The sequence below is a fragment of the Dipteris shenzhenensis genome, chromosome 24 (genome assembly GCF_047967505.1).
Source record: "Dipteris shenzhenensis isolate YYH24624 ecotype China chromosome 24, Dip_SZ_1.0, whole genome shotgun sequence".
Lineage (NCBI taxonomy): Eukaryota > Viridiplantae > Streptophyta > Polypodiopsida > Gleicheniales > Dipteridaceae > Dipteris > Dipteris shenzhenensis.
This window is the reverse complement of record NC_141619.1, coordinates 11,123,950-11,133,825: the sequence shown is the minus strand read 5'-3', so window position 1 is coordinate 11,133,825 and position 9,876 is coordinate 11,123,950.

The window sequence follows — 9,876 nt, the reverse complement described above, 5'->3', positions numbered from 1 at the left end:
CTTAGCCACCACCACATACATGGCTGGTAATCTTAGACACCGCCAACAACAAAAGATGTCTGCATAGTTTGAAATCTCCTCACATAATCTTTCCTCCCCCTCTACACAGTCCGAGATCTCCTCACACAATCTTTTCTCCCCTCCCGTAGCACATGGCGAGAGCCTCTCTTCCCCTGATCTTGAAATCGTGACATCTGGGAGCTCCTCACTTGCTCTTTAAAAGACCAATTTGGATGCTCTCAGCAACTTTACTAAAATGGTACAGGAGGTGAATGTGAAGGAGGGACAAATAGTCTGTCAAGGTCAGTTTTATGGGACAAACTTTTCTTTGTGGAAAGAATAGATAAGGGATGTGCTTATTCAAAAGAAGCAGATTAAACCCTTGGCAGGGATTGAAGCTAATCTTGCAGATATGTCTGAGGATGATTGGAATGACTTGGATGCATTAGCAAAGTCTACTATTAGACTTCATCTTGCAGAGTCAGTTTATTTCACAGTAGTAAATGAGCAGACTATGGAAGATTTGTGGAAGAAATTATGTGCCACTTATGAGAAGAAAACTGCCTCTAATAAAGTTTACCTCATGAAGAGGTTGTTTGAGGTGCAGATGAAGGAAGGGGTCTCCATTGCTTCTCACTTGAATGAATTCAATATTATTTTCAGCCAGCTTCAGGCTCAGAAGATGAATTGTGATGTGGAGACTAAGGCCATATTTCTCTTATGTTCATTGCCATCCTCATAAGATACCTTCCGTACAGCTGTAAGTAACTTTACACCTGGTGGAGTACTACAGTTTGATGATGTTGTGGGCAGCTTGTTGGCCAAGGAGATTAGAGGAAAGTCTATGAATGGCAACAAGCAGGATGCAGCCTTAAATGTGCAAAGGGGCACATCACAGTTCAGGGGGAAGTCCCAAGAAAGACAGAAGTCTCATAGCAAATCCAGGGCATAGAACATTGAGTGTTACCATTGTGGCAAGAAGGGCCACATGAAAAAGGATTGCTACAAGCTGAAAAGAGAGCAAAAGGATAAGAAAAAGAATGCAAATTAGGGTGCAAATAACAAGGAAGAGAGTCCAAGGGAGGACAAAGGAAAAGTGAAGATCGAGGAGATTAATGCAATCACTGATGATAGTGACAATGACATTCTATTCATGTCTAATCTACCTGCAAACTTGCTTACCACTTCAGATGATGTATATTCCTAGGATTGGATTTTGGATTTTGGATTTTGGTGCTCCATTCCATGTTACTCCCCATAGGAAAATAACTATGCATGTGACATAGTGGGAGCAGGTGACATAAAATTTTCTTTTGCAAATGGGTGTGCATTTGTTTTGAAAAATATGAGACATGTGCCTATGCTGACAAGGAGTCTTATTTCAGTGGGTCAGCTAGGTGATGCTAGTTTTCAAACCACTTTTGGCTTTTAGAGTTGGAAAATTCAAAAGGGCTCTATGGTTTTTTGGCCAGGGGTGTCAAGTGTGGGACTTTGTATCCCTTACATGTATTAGGGGTGTCTGATCATGTTTTTGCAATAACCGAGCAGCCAAATACTTCTTTGTGGCATGCAAGTTGGGGAATGAAACTCTTATGCTGTTTGGGTTATGTACTACATTTGAGTTTTTCTCATTTTGAATTTTGTGAGCACTGTCTCTATGGGAAGCAGACTAAATCAGACCATAAAAGAAGGGGAAAGAAAGAGCTTGAAAAGCTTGATCTGGTGCATTCAGACGTATGTGGTCCCATGCCTACACGGTCGTTAGGTGGGGCTGAATACTATGTGACATTCATTGATGATGCAACTAAGAAAGTGTGGGATTATGCTATAGCTCGGAAAAGTGATGTGTTCCAAGTATTTAAAAAATGGTTGGCTTTGGCTGAAAATCAATCAGGTAGAACGCTTAAATGCCTACGGACTGATAATGGTGGAGAGTATATCTCTCATGACTTTCAGCATTTCTGTGATACACGTGGAATCAAGAGGGAGCTCACGTCCCCTCGTACTCCAGAGAAAAATCCAATTGCAAAATAGATGAACCTCACCATTCAGGAAAGGTTGCAATGTATGCTTTCCAATGCAAGTCTTTCTGGTGGTTTTTGGGCTGCGACTATGAAGACTGCAGTGCATGTGATCAATAGATCACCTAGCAAGAGTTTGAATGGTGGTATTCTTGAAGAGGCATGGAGTGGCAAGAAGCCCTCTTACTCTCATTTGTGTATATTTGGGTGTGAGGCATATGCACATGTGCCAAAAGAGCTTCGGAAGACGCTAGATCCTAAGTCTAGAAAATGCATCTTTTTAAGTTATGGTGAAAGTGGAGAGATGGGCTATCGTCTCTGGGATCCAAAAGCAAAGAAAATAATACGAAGCCATGATGTGGTCTTCAATGAGAAGAAGATGCACAAGACACCCATGAGGGATGTGGAAATGAGGAGAATCACTTTCCAGGATGTGAATCCACCCACATATGTTGATAGACAGCAAGCTATCCATGCACCGAATGTGCAAGAAATGGTGGCACCAGGTACTCCCACAGGTACACAATCAAGGGCAGATGATGGATCATCTATTGGTGGCAATGATGAGCCAAATGTGGCTGATATGTAGGTGGGATAGCAAGTTGAAATGCCCTTGAGAAGAACATCTAGAGTGTCTAGACCGCTTGAGAGATTTGTTCCAAGGGCAGACTATGTGATGCTCATTGATTGCGGGGAAACTTCTTGCTATAGAGAGGCTATGATGCATGAGGATCAACGCAAGTGGTGGTATGCTATGAAATAAGAGATGAGTTCACTCATAAAGAATAAGAATTGGGACTTGGTTTCTTTGCCACATGGAAAGAAAGCATTACCATGTAAATGGGTCTACAAGATGAAGGTCACAGGTAATGATGGGCCTAAGTACAAGGCCCGTTTGGTTGCTAAAGGGTTCAAGCAAGAGAAGGGCGTAGACTTTAATGAGATATTCTCGCCAGTTGTGAAGTTGACCCCACTTAGATGTGTACTTGGACTTGTGGCAATAGAGCATGCAGATGGATATCAAGGCAGCTTTCTTGCATGGGGATTTGCATGAGGAAATTTACATGGTACAGTCGGAAGGCTTTGAAGAAAAGGGCAAAGAGCATTTGTTTTGCAAGTTTAAAAAGGTCTCTATGGCCTTAAGCAAGCGCCTAGAGAATGGTATCACAAGTTTGATGCTTTCATTCAGTCCCAGGGTTTCTGAAGAAGTGAGATTGATCACTGCATCTACATTACAAGGGCTAAGGATAATAGCCTTATGCTCCTGGCATTTTGTGTGGATGATATGTTATTGGTGGCTAGCAAGAACATTTATGAACTTGATGCTTTGAAGGCCAAGTTGCATGAGGCCTTTGACATGAAGGATTTGGGACCGGAGTAGGAAACTCCTTTGGATTTCACAAAAGGAGTATGTTACAAAAGTGTTGCAGCATTTTAATATGGAGGGGGGGAAAGCAGTAAGTACTCCATTGCCTCTATATGTGAAACTGAGTTAGGTAGATAGTCCCAAATTAGATGAGGAGAGGGCCATGATGGCCAAGGCTCCTTATGCCTTAGCAGTTGGGATTCTTATGTATGCTATGATAGCTACTAGACCGAACATTGCATTTATAGTGGGAGTTGTTAGCCGGTATATGGCTAATCCAAGAAAGAGGCATTGGGAGGCAGTTAAGTGCATCATGAGGCACATGAAGGGTACCAAGGAGGTGTGTATCTGCTTTGGCAGAGGAGAGATGTGTGTATTTGGGTATACAGATTCAGACTATGCAGGGCATGTGGATAGCAGGAGATCCACTTCTAGTTATGTGTTCACATTTGCAGGTGGTGCAGTGTCGTGGATGTCTCACGCACAGAAGTGCGTTGCTTTGTCTACCACAGAGGCCGAGTATGTTGCAGCCACATAGGGTTGCAAGGAGGCTATATGGCTTGATCGGCTAGTGAGAGATTTGGGGATTCATACAGGTGTACCGATATTGCATAGTGATTCCATGAGTGCTATTCAGCTAGCACGAAATCCGGTCTTTCATGCAAAGACAAAAAACATTGAGGTAAGGTACCATTTAATTAGGGAGGTACTTGAGAACAAGCGCATAGAGCTTGTCAAGGTTCATACAAATGATAACCCTGCAGATATGCTAACAAAGAGCCTACCTAGTCAGCAGTTTGAGTATTGTCGTATGTTGATGGGCATTGGGTAGTATGCTCATTGGTTGTTCTCCCTTCAAGGCACATTGGCCTTTAAGTGGGAGGTTGTGGGGGTAAAAGTCCATTATACCTTAACCCCGATAATGTACAATACTCAAACACATATATATTTGGATGACATAGAAGATTAGGGTGTTCTACTCCCACCAAAAACTTGTGTGACTCTCTCTTCTGGCTCTCCGTTTCTCTCACCCTCTTCCGTTCCGCTTCTGTTGTTGAGATCTCTCAGCACATGACACCTCATCATTTTTTACCAGTCCTTGAACAAAGTTTTCAAATGTGAGGAATTTCGAAGTGGCGTTAAAAGTAAAATGATTAACAATCATGTTGAGCACATCAATTCTATATTCCAACTTTTCTCACAAGCCAAAATCATTCAATACTTATCATCTGATCCACCTCATGTTCCATTGTAGCCACCCAGAACATAAAATAAACAAAGATTAAAAGAATTTTATGCATTGATATGCAGTCTAGCTATAGACTAGCATAGTCAGAGAGGATGTTTAACTCTACCAATCCAAGGGAGCTACTACCTATATCACATGATTAGTTCCCACTGATGTCCACCCATTCAAAAGTATAATTGGTGTACACATTTATGCATCTACCATACCACCCAATACCTTAGTAGTTGGTGCTTCATCACGTATTGTAGAGATTTGTGACACTTGTTAGAGTGATCTTCCTCTTGTATTCAATACAATTGCAAACATCTTCCACATGCACATGCCACCCATGCACAATCACATGTATTGACTATTTTTTACATTGGTTCCTAGAAACATATATAAACCTTGTATAGCCTCTTGGCTAGTATTCATTATTCTTTTACAGGCTTGATATTTGGTACACATATATTCTTCAACCATGACTTGGTTCACAACTTGACAATTTAGTGCAATAATAGCTAGAGCATAAGCCCCAGAGTAGCAGCTCACACATATTGTTCTCATGGGTAGACACTCTTAATAGTACATGGGTAGGCATCTAGCATAGAGCACCGAATGCATGGAATCATACATCTTCACATCATAGCAATGATACACCAATCATGAATCTAGATGACATCGGTGAGTGGAAAGAGAATCAACTTTGACCTTTCATTGCCAAAGGTTATGTACCGGTTTATGATGCCATCTTGAATCCCATTGGTCTTGAGAGATCATGCATAGACGTACCACATGCTAGTATGCATCATGTCAAGCCACGCAACAATGCCATGTGGTACCAAGAATGCACCGAGTACAAGGGGTTACAAGCCCCACCCCCTAGCCATGCAAAGAGCCTCTCTCTCCTCCCAAGCATTTATATCCAAGTCCCCCAAGAGGGAACCTTCATATACGAGATTTCTCCCATTAAATCCATGTGTCAGCATCGTGTGGCTCCTTGTGAACAAACCAACCAAACCATGCTCCACACACCAAGAAAGGGGTGAAGGCCACTACTACCACGCCTCCCTATGCACAAACCTTGGTGCAAACAAATGTGACCAATTGATCAAACATGACCATGACCAAACCACAAGTCCATGCCAACCAAATGCCACACGTTGCCAAATGCCACACGGGCAGCACATCTACCAAATTCCATGGGAGGCATACATGCGTTAGGGAGTTAATAGTAGATAGGTTCCACCACCGCCATCAGATCATGACATTTCCACCGGCTTAAGCAGGTCCAGATAATGCCATGTGTTAATCACACACGATAGCCACCATCGTCTCTAAGATCCGATACCACTGTTGGGCCATGCAACCATGCCACATGGCACCAGGAGCACACCGGCACACCGGGTATGGGGTGTCCCAAACCCCACCCCCTAGCCATGCAAAGAGCCGCCCTCTCCTCCCAAAAAACCCGTGGAAGGATAAAAGAGAAGGGGAAGTACAAGCCTTTATATCCAAGGCCCCCAAGAGGGGACATATATATATAGGATTTCTTCTATTAAATCCACATGTCAGCAGCCCGAGGCTCTCGGTGAACAAACCAACCAAACCATGCTCTACATGCCAAGAGTGAGATGAAGGCAACCACCTCCAACACATTAGACTACATTGTTTTATCATACACAGTAGATGGTAGGTATGCCCTTAGCACGAGACAATTCCATCTACATTAGCATAGACTAATTCTAGTGATGTATAACCATCACATTTATGCATGGATTTGACTCCATCTATTGTCATACCAAGTGATGTAGATAATTAGTAGGAGTTCATAAGTGATCATGCATATTAGCAGCATTTATTCTTTCAATATGAGGCTCTCACATCTCCAATTTAAAAAGGAACATCATATTTCAATCCCAGGGGATTCACTCTTAGTACAAGGGAGACGTCACCTACATGCATGAACTTCAAGAAAAACCCCTATATACAGTCCATGTAGCATCATAAAACACCCCTATTTAAGCTTATAAGGATACCACTGAAAGCACAATGTGTGCCCCCTTTCCTTAAATCTACATTTTTTCTCAATTATTTAGATTAGACCATAAGAAAATTAGATGATATAGATTAGACCATCTTCAAATATTCACCAATAGGTAATATTCATTGGTTTCCCTACCATGGCCTAAAACTATCCATAGGTCTCAAGCTTAGCTCATGCATACTTGATACATGACTAATTGTGACTAGTCAAATTGTGTGTGTGTGTAGTTTTTATGTTTAAGGTATTTCCCGACACCCCTCCCTCTCTCCCCCAAAGAGGTCAAGTCCCCCCTAACTTAAATTTAAGATTGGAAAAAAGTAAAAAGTCCCCCCACCCCTAATGTATCAGCTAATGCCTCATCTCAAAAAAACCCCCTATTGTACACTCATGTGATATCATAAGTTTCCCCTTGTGAATCCCCTGGGATTTCAATTTCATTTTTCCTAGGTGGAGACGTGATTTTGAGTTGTACAACATGACAAAATCACATTTTTTGAGTAGTTTAAACTTGGTAAGGCATAGACACCCTACCCCACCTTACAAGGTGAGACAAGTATGATACCTCTCAAAGGAGAATCATTAAACCAATTCATTGCCTACCTTAACAAGTTGGAGAAGATGGATGTGTGCAGGATACGACACAAGGAAATGGAAGCTACACAAATCACTAGATGGCATAGAGAGGTGATAAAATAGATGGAATTATGGTCATAGTGCATCCAACTCCTTAGGTGATTCCATTCTAGCATCTATCGCTGGTGCTTTCACAAGTGACACGAAGCATGTTTATGATTTTAGACTTAGGTTCCACTACCAATATAGATCAATAGATCAATCTTCTAGTGTCCATTATGTTGCATTGCACCACACTTGGATTTTGTCATCACCACTTCCAATACAGATTGATAGGTCAATCTTTAAAACATTCCAACATCGTCTTCATTATGCTGCATTGCACCACACTTGGATTCCATCATCACCACTTTCTCAGTTCACCAAGTCATTCCTCAGCATGAGAAAAAATATCATCAATGCCATCTTGCCCTAGCGTAGGGGACATTATTAGGTTTGGTAAATAGAGCAGCCTAGGGAGACTCAATGTTCTAGCTTGCACTTATGGTGGCTATAGTATACACTAAATATTTGAAGCAAATTAAATATAGTATATGTTGAATATTTGATGCAAATTGAATATAGTATACGCTGAATATTTGATGCAAATTCGTGGTTGGACCCATGACTTACATGTGTCCCAATACCATCATTCAATAGCTCATATGCATCAAGGACATCATACCATTTTTCAATTGCATTTTAGGCTTCTAGGCCATTATACTATCAACGCCACTATGAGCTTATGAAAAATTCTAGATCCTATGCTAATAGATGTTCAGCCATGCATGTATTAGACAATCTTAAGCTCATAATAATTGAGCATATACGATTGAAAGGTCCTTGTTCAGTTTTGTAGGCCTCCTCTTTAGTAGAGAAAAGTATTATGCTTGTATCTTTGGCCCCAACATTTATGTAGCCCTTGGATCACTCTATCCACACCGACTATGCAATCTTCTATGACACTACATTGCTTTGTCACTCTCTTGATTCAAGTTCTCCCAAATGCCATTGACTTGGCTCCTCAAGAGTCCTCTCGGGTTGAACTAGAAGATGTACCTGATGTGGAGGAATATAAGGTCATGTCAAATGGGAGTTCTTGGGAAAGGAATGGTTTGGTTCTCAAAGGAGAAGGCCATCCCTTCATCCACCTATTCAAATCCAAGCTACCCTATTGGGAGGTATGGGGTCTTTACTGAGTAATTTGACATAGTGTAGAACTAGATTTGCATTCTTATTTCATTCCCCTCCTTTCAAAATTCACACATCCCCCTCTTTCTTTAGTTGCTTCCCTGATCCCCCCCTTCCTTCATCCTTCTTCCATAGTTCTCTCGACCTTTCCCCTTTAGCCCCTTTCAATCCCCTTCTTCTAATATCCATGAAGCCCCCAACTTTAGCCTACTTTATAGTGCAACCTTTAAACTCTTTCCTCCCATGAGTTTAAGTTCACGAGGTAAGTAATGAGGCTACAAAGTTTACATCTACATGATAATAGATGTTTCATGTTTCATATATTAATTTATTTATTTAGGAATATAAATTCATGATTCTCTCTTCTACTTTTCTTTTTTATGGTACCCATTCTAATCCTTGTATTTTATCTACTTGGATGCCAGTTTTGACACAAAAATTCAACTTGTCCAAACCCACTCTACCCTATACTTGTCAACCATATCTAGGGTAGGTATAAAAGCATCCTCAGTCCTTGTTCAACATCATGAGCCAATGCAACACTTTAACCACCAGCCTTAGTAAGCAACCATGAGATCTGATATAACCTCTATAACCTCTCCATGTCTAGTGCTCATGTAGAAACAACTCTATAACCTCTCCATGTCTAGTGCTCATATAGAAACAACTCTCATCTAGAAACAATAGTGAGAAGCCACAAGAGATCTTAAAGTGTCTTTAGCCTCTCCATATCTAATGCTCATCTAAAAATAGCTCCCAACCATTAGCCCCATCACCAAGATCATCCATGTTCACTCAACCTAGCTCCTTTAGTCAATAGGTCCAACCTCTCTAGTAAGGATTAAAATGACACATTCAAACCTCTTCATTGAGGAAAGACAGCTATTTTATTAGCAATCCATTTGTGAGTGCCAAGGCCACCAAAAATAAGATAGAAGTTAGAACATATTCTCAATCTTTTGTTGCATATTAAGATTGTATGGTACAATGAATTCAAAGCTAAGCCAACCATCTCTCTCTCTCTCTCTCTCTCTCTCTCTCTCTCTCTCTCTCTCTCTCTCTCTCTCTCTCTCTCTCTCTCTCTCTCTCTCTCTCTCTTCTCTCTCCCCCCTTCTCTCTCTCTCTCTCTCTCTCTCTCTCTCTCTCTCTCTCTCTCTCTCTCTCTCTCTCTCTCTCTCTCTCTCTCTCTCTCTCTCTCTCTCTCTCTCTCCCCCCCTCTCCCTCTCCCTCTCCCTCTCCCTCTCCCTCCCTCTCCTTCTCCCTCTCCCTCTCCCTCTCCCTTCCTCCCTCTCCCCTCTCTCTCTCTCTCCCCCTATGTGTGTGTGTGTGTGTGTGTGTGTGTGTGTGTGTGTGTGTGTGTGTGTGTGTGTGTGTGTGTGTGTGTGTGTGTGTGTGTGTGTGTGTGTGTGTG